Below are 13,949 nucleotides of genomic sequence, written 5' to 3'. Positions count from 1 at the left end.
ATTGCATTTTTATGCTAATGAGTTTATCTCAGTCTTTACCGAGAGCATCCGAAAGGATGAATTCTCCAAAAACAAACCACAGGTGCGGACGACATCAAAAAGGATGCAGCACAACGTGGAACTTTTTCTTAGCAGCGAACTGGGACATAGTCCAAAGAGGAGTGCCAAACTCTTGGGACGCGAGCTGAGGAGCGACTTCCACCACAATCAAACCACACCCCTATCAGAAGGCATGTGGGGTTTTCTCAATTTATCAGTTCCTTTTTTGCATCCAGAAAATTTTGGGTTCACCGGAAGCAATTTTCCAATCTGAGTGACAATGCATCAAGAGCGCTGGAAATTATGTCTGTAACCAAAGGTTATCTCGCATAATGGATTTCCTTTTCAACCGATCGAGTCGAACTACAAACAGCCTGATTTCCTAAGTTGAGGGATATGTAGGCGGGATCAGTGTTGAAAACTCGGCTGTATTCCAACATTCACCCTCAAATCTTATTCCCGAGCATTTCGGTCCATTCATAATTTGATATCGGAATGACTTATGAATTCTTTCAAAATTGTGCGTGAAATCAAGCGTATCGAACTACAAGTGGCCTGAATTCTCATATAGCCTGAGATATGTAGGAAACCCATTTTCGGGGTTCGACCATAATTCTTAAAGTCCGTACCAAATCCTTTTCCTTAATCAATTTTATCATTTTTATAATTCTTATGTAATATATATGTTTTATATAATTTGTATATAATTAGTATATTTTATAAACATTTTGAAAATGGTCTCAAAAAGATTCTAGTTTTAGTTAAATATTTGGTTAATTAGTTTAGTTATATAATAGTTTTTTTTTTATTATATTTGAGTCGATTATTTTATTTCGTCAAGATTAAAGAGCTCATAAATTAATTATATTAATTTGTCTTATTTAAATTGCTAGCCGAACTTATCCCCACTAATTCAATTTGGCTACATCTTTAATCTCCGATTGGCTAATTTAAATCATATGGCCAAAGCTTGATTTAATTCCCACAATTTAATTTGTTTTCACCCTTGACCCATTTTAAGGGACCAAATTTGGGCCTCTTTTATCTTCAGCAGACCATCCCTTCAACCCCTTAAGCCCAACTCCCTCTTATTTTTGTCCCAACTCCAATCAATTCCCAATGCCCGGCCCACCAATTCCTAACAATACAATATTCACCCCACTAACAATCCCATACCCATCCCAAACCCCACCAACAATAAATACATATACATACAGCATAAACCCCACCCCTATACCCTTTATTCTTCTTCTTCTTCTTCTAGAAAATGCCCAAACCGCAACAAGCAGCAGCCTCAGCCATTTCTCACACGTCAACTCCAGCTCCAATCGCACAACAACAATAATAGTACCAAACGAACCCCCGTACGCGCTTCACTCTTCCTCACGCGAGAGTGTCTTCGCAGCAATCCAAAATGTCAAAGCAGCAGCAGCCGGAACAGCGGAATCCACGGAAAAAAGCAAGTCTGCCCTCACCAAACCGTTCCAGCCCTGCCTGTCGTCCGGATTTCGGGGGATTTGGGTTGAATTCTTGTACAAACAAGCAGCTTTTTGATTCTTGGAAATTTTCGAATTGAGATTTGAGTTGGAGAATTCCGATTCTACCCTCACTCTTACTTGAATTTGCGTCCCTTTCCCCCCAAGAACGAACAAAAAATCTCCTCCTATATAAACCCTTCTCATTCTCCATTGTAGGCGTTGGAAATTTTTTAACTAAAAAAAAAAACAAAATACTTTAAGGAAGAATAGCTAAAATATATTCTAAATACTCTAAAAAAAATATATATAGGGAGGTTTTCTTCTTCGCTGATTTGTGTCCGAGTTTCGTGGAAGAAGTTACGTTCCCCTGCTTGTCTCCCCTGTTCGCTGCCCGGAGAAAGAGACCCAATCCTTTATTCGAGTCTACCGATCATTTAAAATCGACGTACAGATGTTCGGAGCAGATACACGAGATTTGTATACATTAGTACACATCTAGTGTATACAAAAGAGGGAAATAGGCCTAAAGGCCCCAAATTTCGCACAAAAAGTTGTATTTTGTTATTTTGGGCCTAAGCCCTTGCTCTTTTAATTGCTATTATTGGGTTAGTTTAGGACAGGTACAGGTGATTCAAATGGGTCAAAGACCCAAAACGAAAATGAGCCCAAATACTGATCCAGGCGGACATAAACCAGATTTGGGCCCAACTCTCTTTCCCTCTTTACTTTACTATGTTCATTTTACTTGATATTATTTGTCATTAATCTTAAGGTCGAAAAATTCAAATCCCGGAAAGACACTCATTTCGAATTAATTACTTAACTAAATGATTCATCTCTTACTCGACTTTAAAAAAAATAAAAATAAACAAATAGGTTCACAAAATACTCCACTCAGATAATATTTCATTATTTTCTATTAAAATGGTCTCAACTATAAAGTAGTTTAATGTTGCAATTCGAGATAAGTTAAAATATTTTAGCCAAATAATTAAATCGTCGGATAACCACATTAGTGGGCATTCTAGGCGCTTTTAAAACCTTCCTAGAATGCTAATGTGAACCCCGAACCCCTTTAAATATTTTTCAACTGATTTCCTGTTTTAATCTTTTGAAAAAATCGGTTTTCTTAATTTCCCTTCAAAAATTAAGTGGCGACTCTTAAACCAGTCCAAATCTATCTTTTTTTTAAATAAAACACCTACATCTTACTATCAGGCTTCTACACAAACTTGTTGGAAAAAGGCAATGTCGAAAGAGCTTTGTGCATTAAATGAAAATTCTACTTGGGACTTTATTGATAAACCAACAGATGGAGTTCTCATTGAAGTTAAGTGGGTGTATTCCATTAAACTTAAGGCAGTTGGGACAATTAATCACTACAAAGCTTGAATGGTTGATCAAGGGTACAAACAAGAGTGTGGAATGGGTTATGAGGAGGCTTTTGCACCTATTGCTAATATGATAACGGTAGAGATATTATTGGATGTAGCATCCATGAGAGGCTGGACCTTACATCAGATGGATGTGAAAAACGCCTTTCTTCATGGCAATTTGGAAGAAGTTGTGTCTATGAAACCACCACCTGTTTGTCAAGACCAAATGCAGTTTTTTGTCTTCAAAAATCTCTTTATGGATTAAAACAGGCTCCCAAGCTTAGTTTGAAATTTTTTTATCCACGATTCAAACAACACGCTTCTCTCAGAGTTCTTCAGATCATTCATTGTTTCTTCGTACATCTCCAGTAGGTATCACAATACTTCCCATCTATGTTGTGACTATCACGTGAAATGATCCAGAGAATATTACTAAGTTGAAAGAATTCTTACATACCTCATTTAAGATGAAGGACTTGGGACGACTGACATACTTCCTTGGACTTGAGGCTTTATACTTGCCTACTGGGATCATGCTTACACAACAAAAGTATGCTAGTGATCTTGTTCCAAGGGCTCATCTTACTGATGACAATGTTGTGTACATCCGGATGAAGATTAAAATGAAGTACAAGAAGGTTGACGGAGAACCATTCAATGATCCAACATTGTATCGGCCATTGGTGCGATCATTGATTTATCTCACTATGACAAGGTCTGACATCTCATATGCAGTGCATGTTCTAAGTCAGTTTGTGTCTAATCCTTATTGTATACATCACACTGCATAACTTCGTGTCATTCGGTATATTCGTGGTTCTATGAGTCAAGATGTTCTTTTCTGTTCTGATTCTTCTACACACCTTGAAGGATATACTGATGCAGAATGGGCTAGTTGTCCCAATTATCGTCGCTCTGTTACTGGTTGGAGCATGTTTTTTGGCACATCCCTGATATCTTGGAAATGTAAGAAATAATCACGTACATCTAAATCATCTACAAAGGCTGAGTATCATGCTATGATAGTAGTAAGTTCAGAAATTATTTGGCTATGACGGCTATTATTTGATCTCGATGGCACTATTACATCTCCTACAGTGTTACATGTTGATAACACTAGTGCGATTAAAATAGCCACAAACCCAGTGCAACACAAAAACACAAAGCATATAGAGGTGGACTGTTATTACATTTGAGAATTGGTTATCGATCGTCTCATCACTCTACAACACATTTCTTCTCATGATCAACTTGTTTATTTGTTTACAAAGGTGATGACACAAGCACGATATCAATATCTTATCTCCAAATTGATACTCTGTGATCATCGATGTCAATTTGACAGGGGATGTTAGGCAAAGCTATAATGCTATAATTGTATAGTAATCAGAAAATATATTCTTTCTTAGAATAGGACTGAGTTACAGAACATACATTTATAACCATATATACTTTTTCCTAGGATTGGACTCTAACCCTACAATTGTATAGTTATAAATATTTCTTTTCTATTGTATCATTGTATTAACAGAGAATAATACTTTCAGAATATCATATGTCTTTCTAGTAGGAGTGACTTGATAAAGGTGATTTATGTTTGTTTAAATTATTAGTAAACTCAACCTAGTTACTTATATTTTTCCTTGGTGAATATGATCTATGTCTTTGAAATATTGTCAGTTACTTTATATACTTGTTTCTTTTATTCTTTGGTTGATTCAAATGTCGAGTCAATAAACTTTAAGAAATGACCATTATTTGTTGATTGGGAAGAGATATTTCGCAAGAATAGAGCTATTGGATAATTTGGTGAGGGGCCAGAAGATGGTGTTGAAGAAATAGAAAGAACTGAAGCTCAAGAAGTTGCTAATGACATGTCTATGGAATTTCCTATTATTTTTGTCGATGAAGATGATGCTCTAGCTGAAAGAGAAGACCAAATTACTCAAGAGGAACCTAGTGTATCAACTGGAGCAATACAAAGTTCAAAAAGTTCTTTTTAAACATCAAAGAACTTGATCGTTACACTATGGTATGAATGATTATCAATGATTAACTTTAAACGTTTTAAGAGTTTTTGGTGTAGCTACTTTGTAAGGTTTAACCATGACCTAGTTCACTTTTTTTTTGTCTATGTTCTATGTGCCCGTTTATGTAATTGAACAACGAATTATATAAGTTGCATTCACGTTTAATGAAGATGGGTTTAGTTTGATTCATTGAGGCCACGAAACTAGAATTTCAAGTTTGTCTCAATGGTGTGTGTTAGATTTATTGTATTTTTCATCTTATAAAATCTATTTTGTTATCACTACTTTGTTGCTTGAACACTGGACTCTCACTTTTAGGATAAGGCAGTATGTGAAAATTATGAGTAAATGATTTATATAGTATGACGAAATTGAATTTTTAATTTAATCTACTCTATTATTAATTTGAAAATTAAGTAGACATTCAAATTGTTGAGGATAGTGTCCAGCAACTAGAGTGGCTCTGCTAGAAGTAAGCATCCTCTATCAATGATTCTTGCCATTGGAAGTAAGTCATATCTATCAATGTTTATATCAATGGCTCTGCTAGAAGTAAGCTCTATTGGAGCTTCCACTAGTTCTTGCCATGACTTTTGTAAATATGACATCCTCTATCAAATAGAAAAAAACAAGCTTCCTCATTTCTATATTATAGATTATTGAAAGTAAAGGCTCCAAAAATCAATGTAGAAATCGTAAGTTCTTTAGCTGATTATATTTTGCTCTATCAGCACTTGGATTTGCATGTTGAATCCTAATGTAAGTCTGATGATCATATTTCCATTGATTGTTATTTCTAATAAATCTGGTGCATATGATACAGATATACAATGATATGTTATCCTAAAACTTGATTAAAGTACATTAAATAACCTTTTATATTTTTGGCTAAACACAATTATTTTGGAGTAGTTTTTCTTTCTCTTAGAATTGAAATATTTGTCTTACTTTCCGTCTGTGGTTTCTCTTTTGAAAGAAAAAATAAAATTCATGTTGGTGCACTCTATTGTGCTCACATTAATACACGGGGTAATAATTTTTTCTCTCAGGATGCATTGAGAATGGTAGAGTTTTCTTAGTACCATTTTCATGCTTTTGTATTTACTTTTGATATAGTATAACAGTGTAACATGACATATATGATATTGGCATTTTTCCACTGTCAACTAGTGAATAATGAATATCATCAATGAGTGAATATTTTGATTTCAAAATGTATGTAAATAATATCTAGCATTAGTAAGTGGTGTTACTCAGATGTTAACTTACATGTATCGATTTTTGTTAAATGTACACATAATTATATGTACTTGCATATCAATAAGTTTCAACTATTGCAACGTTGGTCTCGTGTTGACATGGGCCATTTATATACATCGGTTCAACTATATGAGAAAGTTGAAAAATGTGGCATTCAAGTTTCTGTCTAAAATTTTGCCTAAACAAAATGCAAAATATAAATAAATATACAAAGGTACGAAGGGTCAAGGATATAACGATAACAAATAATCTATATTGAAGAAGTATATAATGTTTGTTAACTTTTAATATAACAAACCAACACTCAAAGAAATTATTAAACCTTGCATAACTAAACTATGCATAAATAAACCATGCATAACTAAATCATGCATTACTAATACATGCATAACTAATACTTGCATAACTCTAACTAGCAACCAAACAGCCCCCAAGTGGTTAGAGGATTTTACCCTTCCTTTTCTTTTTCAATAACTTCTCGCGTGTTTGGATATATAAATGTTCTTAAATTGATTGACAAGATCTTATTAATCTTTAGTACCTAATAAAATTTATAATGGTCTAAACTTATATATAACATATCAAATTAAAAAAAAATATATCATTCTAAAAATATTTTGACTAGATTTTTCATGATGTGATGTTGCATGAGGTAGACGTGAAAGTGAGGCTTGACATACAAAAGATACCCAAGAGAGATAGATTCAAGTATCTTGAGACAATAATCCCGGAGATAGCAGTATAAAGTGAAGCAGATGGAGCTGTCCTGGTGCCAGCACATTTGATGGTAAATATACCATAATTATAATCATGTTCTTAGCAAAAGAAAAAAGATAGCACATCACAAGCTCAAATTTTCTGTGTTTTTATAATGACACATTTATGGTAAACTGAATGCCTCATCTTCATACAGGCCCATACTCCAAAAAGAATCATCAGAATATTTCATGCATAATTCATCTCCTTCAAATTGAATGTAAAACAAAACAGTAATTACACAATTTCAGTAGGAGACACTTCAGATACTCCAAACACTGGGAAGACTCCATAGATTTTATAGCGCAAAAAAGCATACGTAGAAACGTCCAGTCTCATCATCCCAAGAAGCAATTACCACTTGGAAGGGGAGGTATAAACATGTTAGTAGCTACTACAATAGTACAGTATACAGCCAGTAACAATTCCATGGGAGCTACACTAAGTAATACTTTGGCTGTAGTCTTGAAAAACAGTATGTGTTATTTAAGGAATCTGCATTCTTGTTCGCGCATTTCTAAAACAACAGTCAGGTATGTTTAGAGTAGATGCACACTAAAATATTCTGACCCAGTCACTTAAAAATCTCACAACTGAACACAGGAAGAAAGTAATGCAACTCAGAGCAGTAAGATCTTGTCAATAACTATCATTCACCCAAATCATCACAACCACAATTGGAAAAGACTAAAGAGGAGAAGTTTTAGGCCAAAAAGAAATGTTTTAATATGGTGTAGAACTTGGATCCTCCATGCTTATTAGACCCAGGCTATTATATGGTGTCTTAAGAATCATTAAAACAAATGTTTCCTTACTCTAAAAGGTTGATGTTTAGATGTAATAACAACTGAACAAGATAAGCAAGAAAGACTACGGATGCATTTCTCGGCATTTCTTGCTGCCATCCATCATCAAATAGTTTCCATTGCTTGGTTCATAAAAATTATTCTGACCCACATGCTCCAAGACATGTTAAATATATACAACAACAATAATATACACAGTGAAATCCCACATGAAGGGTCTGGGGAGGGTAGAGTGTACAGCTATACGTAGACCTTATCACAACCTCGTGGAGGTAGTGGGGTTGTTTCTGAAAGACCCTCGGCTCGAGTGCAAACATGTTCAACATATGATTTAGATAATAAAAGTGTCTTCTATCTTACAATGTAAACATGCAGATGAGATAAATGAAAAAAAAAACAAGGATGAAGAAGTTTGTACAAGTCTGGTTTGATTCTTAAACACGGTAAATCATCAGAGGCGCCAGCTTGACAAAGACAGACTCCAATTCTGTTTCATCCACATATTAGTATCTGTCCCAGATGCAAAGCACGATTTCAAATATTTTATCAGTTGTTCTTAATATAAAACTGTAATCACATGTTAAGAAGAGAGCAGACAGAAAGGAAGTCATTAGGATGGTCGTTAATTTTTCACTTTCCTGAAACAACTAGATCCAAAAAAGCAGAAGGAATCGTTTTCAAGATGCCGTGCAGAACTACCAAGAAATCATCCTTTTTCCCCTTCCTTGCGCGTTGCTCCTAAATTTCCTCCTATTAACCAAGTACACACATACACATAAAATGCATAAAGAAGATCTAGCATAACTGCTAGAAGATCAAAAATATCAAATTGAATGTGCTGGATACTTGTTTATGGTGTCAAACATGCAACAAAGCACCAAATGGCTCTAATTTGTCTGTGGTAGTTAAGTTTGGGTCCAGTTTCTTGATATAGTCAATATGTTTACATCCACCTTGCTGAACATGGTGGACGAGATACAGGTACTTCACTGTCTATAATTCTCTCTCTTACCCCTTTTGATTTTGCCATTAAACATCACCTAGTCAATTCTTCAGCTTTAAAAAAGCTAGTTAAGCTGAAATGACTAATCTGATGGATATGCTCAGTCCCTCAAGAGGTAAATCAGCTGAAAGAGCCTATTCTATTCCTTTAGAAATTGAAGGTTCACGTCACCCATAAAATCAAGATGTTCAATGTAGAAGATCAAAGTTTAGGGGCTCTGACCTAGTACATCCTATATGCATTTCAGATCAACTTAGCCCGAAAATAAGCATGGTGTTGACAAGATAGAAGTGTAATTCTAATGTGATCAAGATTAAAATAAGGTGCCTGGTTATGGTCAAATTAAGACACGGGAACAGAATATATGACTGCATAAAACAGAAAATTTGAGATCAAAGACTACATATCAAGAAAATGGACCTTGCATGTGGAACCTGTGGAAGGATACAGTTACTAACAAGAAAGGTGGCCCTGAAAAAGAATATTCCACTTTTCTTTTTGACAAGTAGTGGTCTCGAAAAATCTCTTCCAGTGGGCTGCAGCAGAAGGAATCACTTTAGAATTTACATGTAAAAACGCCAAATGGTTGCATTACGTAGTGAAACTGGCATGATTATGTGAAGTGCAAACGCATTTGAGATTATGTAGACAGAGTTACGTAATTGAGGACAAGATCAAACACTCTTCAGAGGAAGTCTACAATTTTTTATGAACACCTTATGTTCTACTTACTGAGCTTAGATTGGTAAACCACTTTTCTAATGAACGAAGTACGTGGAAGTTAGATATTTTATCAGGCATCCATTTACCCATAGCAACAAGACCCTTGCTCACCTTCCCAGTCAACAAAACGAGCATTAGATGCAAAGCCAAATACTTATCGATCAAGTTGTGTAACATGCCTTTATCTCTATTCAATTTAAAACATCATTTTATGGGCTTGAATTCCCAAAATGACAAATTCTGTCATGTAAATAAAGATGGTATGCTCAAGAATTTGAAAGCATTAATTAAGAAGATTGTTGTTATGGAACAATTACATGCAAGTGGGAGAAACCAGGAAATTGCCTCTGGGAGCAGAATGGGTAGGGTGCAGATGTTTACCCCTTCAGGAGGGGAAGATTAACATGAATGATTAAAGTAGAAACTTGTAAGTGCTATCATGGCGATGATTCTGTTCCTGAATGACATGGACACTTCTGAATGGTCGTGTTCTTGTTGGAGATTGACACAACCCCTCGTTTGACCCTCATCTGACTTGTGTGGAACTCACCTTTCACCATGTCCAGATTTGTTCCATTGTTTGACTATTGAGCATGTGCCTTCAGTGTGCCTGGAAGGCAGTCAGGCACTACCACATTTTATCATCTATCTATTTCTTTTCTTTTTTCTTTTTTTTTGGATAAGGTAGATATTTCTTTTTTTTTTCTCTTCCTACATATCAACTGCAAAGTGCAAGTAGATTTTAAAAATCTCCACAGATGACATTCAAAAATTGAAGAAGACAAAATGTGGACAGGGTGAGCAGGAGTCAAGTGTCTCTAACAAAAGGTTTAAGGAAACATGATCCGTTTGTGTCACTGCTAATAGATAATAATGCATGCTTTTAAATATTCAATGGTTATTGTATCCCATTCTTTTTAGTTGGAAACTGGAATAGTTTACATATAACTACAGTAATAAAACTATCCGTTTCCAAAACCAAAAAAGAAGAAAAATAGTCTTACCTCATGCAATTTCTGCTTTCTTATTGGTTTTGGCAGTGCTTTCTTTCCTCAAAGCCTCAAAGGAGAGAAAATAGGAAACATGATGTTATCTGTTTTACGTCTGTCATGTATTTTCACTTGTGTCCTCTTTGACAATGAGAGGATGGGTTCCCCCTTTGAAGGACACTTTCTCAAGCTTTTTTCCCCAATCCCTTTCAGTTTGTAGATGACAAGTGGTTCGTCTCAAGTAGGACACTACCGATCTCTACATTCACCTATGTAATTTTGACTAGATTCAAAAATCAAACCCATACCAATAAGATTCGCTATATATGACTAAGCAAAAAAAGGTGAGAGTCTAGTGCAAGCTTTATTGAAAACGCTTATCGAATGAGCAATTTTCCTAAAGCAAGAAACAAGCGACTAAGCTGCACAAAAGCTGCTGATTCTAACAACGTATTTAGTTTCTTGCTCGTTAGTGCTATATAAATCACTACAAAACCATCCATGTTCTTGCTACATCGTGTCCTGTACTTTCACAGGAACTGAGTATGTTGGATAGGAACTTGTTTGGATCCACAGTATAGAGGTAAAAGATAGACAGGGTACCTTAATGACAATAAGAAAAGAAAATGGAAGTTCTCGTGTTGAACCAAATACTTAAGAAAGAGAGCCAAAAACTATAGGTTTCGAATGACACAACTGACTCAGTACTTTCTTACTCTAATAATAAAAGAACCGACTGTAGATGTCGACAGACTTCTATTTCCAATAGCTTCCTCCACAACTCCACCCTCCAAAAGAGTAACCACAAGTCTTTACGGTTTCTAGAGTTAGTTCTTGGGAAAATGGTAACTTGACATACAACAAAAAAATCTTGAGCATGAGAAAATGAGATTGAACCAAAAAGCTGAACAAGTTGAGCTGACCTTCAAGAATGATTAAACTTCATGTTTTGGGGAAGGATTTACATGGCTCTGGTCTAGTGGTATAGGTGTAACAGATGATGTGTGGTTAGGCACACTTCACGGGTACGAATCCTGCCACACATAAAACTCTGATATTTAACAGGAAAAGGGTAGAGGGGCAGGCCCATTATCAACAAAGATTCGAACAGTGCCCAGATTTCTAAAAGTTCTGGGTACGGATTTGTTTTCAATATTTTGGTAGCCCAAGAAACCTCATTTCCATTAATAATAGCCTTTGATGGGATAAGTGAAAACTACATTTTACCAATACATCAGGTAGGCATGTTGTTCATGCAAATGTCATATTCATGTCCAAGTCCCTGCTACCTAGTTGGAGATGGAAGCTAAGTGTTATCTCAATAGAGGACAGATAAAATTTTATGCAGAATATTTGAAACCTCATTTCATCTTCTTCTATTGTGATAATAAAGATATACACCTTGAGTCTAACTCAACCCCAAAACTAGCTTATAGAGTGAGATTATCCAAGACCATATAAAGATGCCAATGTTCCTCATACCCACCTATGTGGGACTCAACACCCCTTGCAGACTGAACATATAGAGCGTGGACAATGTAAGATGGGAGCCCAACATCAGGTAAACAATAAACTGCGATGGACCTGGCTGTGATACCATAAGATATGGATCTTGAACCTAACTCAACTCCAGAAATTACCTCATGAGGTGAGGATTGTATAAGACCATATAAAGAGACCAATTTTTCTCATACCCACCGATGTGGAACTCAACAGATTGTATTTGGTTCCTAGTAGGCTATTTCAATGGTTCAACAACAGCTTTTTGGATATTAGATTAAAGGAAAAAAAGACGCGGAGGATGTTTTGAAGTAAATGCTATAATGGGACTTTTTCTTCTTTTTCCCTAGTTAGCTATTGTGAGACTTGTTCGTAGTTATCTGGGTTTTGCCAGTCTTTCGTGAGGTAACATGTTTCATTATAGTATAACATTTTTGCAAGGCTTAAGGCAGGCACTTCTTTTAGTCAATTTCCAAGCTAGATAAAGGAGAAGAACGGCGGTGGGTTGATAGCTAAAAATAGCCAAACTATAACTATGCCGGTCTAACTAGAGCAAACGGTACATGAGATACATACCAAACTCGCCCCCCGGCCCCCCTCCCAGACAGTGAAATTCATGCGTACAATTAGAGGAAAGAAAATACAGAAGATTATGAAAAGGAAGTATAAAGAACCACAACAGGGTTTGTTTCATACTCTCAGGCCATCAAGAAACTCTGACAAGAAGCTTCCTGATCCATGAATTTTCTCATCAATTTCTCCAAAAATCCTTTCACACATAAAAAGTAGAACTTTTCCCTTTATCCACCTAAAAATCAAGAGGTTCACATTTATACAAGGTAAGACATTAGACAGAGTCATATGCTATAGCAACCTATACCATCTTGACTGGGAAATTGCATACAGTTGGTATTATCGAGAAAGATGTAGTATAATCATGTAGAAAGTAGTAGATAGCGTAATCCGTGGCTTTCCCTATATCTCTAAGATGCAATATACAAAGTTACTAATAAAACTTCCTTCTTTTCGTTTCCAAGCTACATCATTTGGCTCATGGGTATTTCATATCGTCAAGAATTTCACATTGTAATCGCTATTAAGCATCCATTGTGATATTTTAACAAATAATTTAGACCTTAAAGTCCAGTAATAGAACATGGATTTCTGCATTTCTTCTAAATATCCAGTAAACAATTTTACTAATTACAACATAGCTCCTTCAAGACAGGTTAATAAGATATTGTAGGCCACGATTAGACTTCCAAGAATCTGTAAGAGCAGGACGATTTCTCATATCTAAAGGCAAATTAACTTGGAAAATGCAGAGTTGATGAAAAACAAGCACGATTAATGAACTTACATTTCCAGATTCCCCACAGGTTTAGCAATTAGTAATCAAAATAGAAGGTCAACTGTATTGGACAAGTACATAGCGATAATGAGAGAAAGACACCACATTTAGGGATCAAGGCGTAGGATAAAGTAAGAAACACTTAAAGACAGGCAAATATTATGAAAGCTAGCACTAGAACTTCCAGAATATTTATCTACTATTGCAGTTCTTAGAAGCAAAATTTCTTTACTCAATACTAAAAGATAACACTACATTTAGGGATTAAGGCGTAGGATAAAGTAAGAAACACTTAAAGACAGGCAAATATTATGAAAGCTAGCACTAGAACTTCCAGAATATTTATCTACTATTGCAGTTCTTAGAAGCAAAATTTCTTTACTCAAAACTAAAAGATACACAAGTAGAGAAATAGGAAAAGGTAGAAACTTTTGTTCTGACCTCTTCTTTTTCCAGGTAGGTAGCGTTTTTCCTTTACCAGAAACAATATCACCAGTTTCAAGCAAGAATGACTGCTTCCATCTCCATTACCCTGTGCAAAAGAAAGGATCTCCATTTTGCAATTGCAATTCCATTGTCAAACACGTTATCATTTTCATTCTTCTTTCTGCTCCCTACTCTCCCCCCCCCCCACCCCC

This window comes from Solanum tuberosum, unplaced genomic scaffold, assembly GCF_000226075.1.
Source record: "Solanum tuberosum cultivar DM 1-3 516 R44 unplaced genomic scaffold, SolTub_3.0 scf00328, whole genome shotgun sequence".
NCBI classification, from domain to species: Eukaryota; Viridiplantae; Streptophyta; class Magnoliopsida; order Solanales; family Solanaceae; genus Solanum; species Solanum tuberosum.
This window is presented reverse-complemented; position numbering follows the sequence as displayed.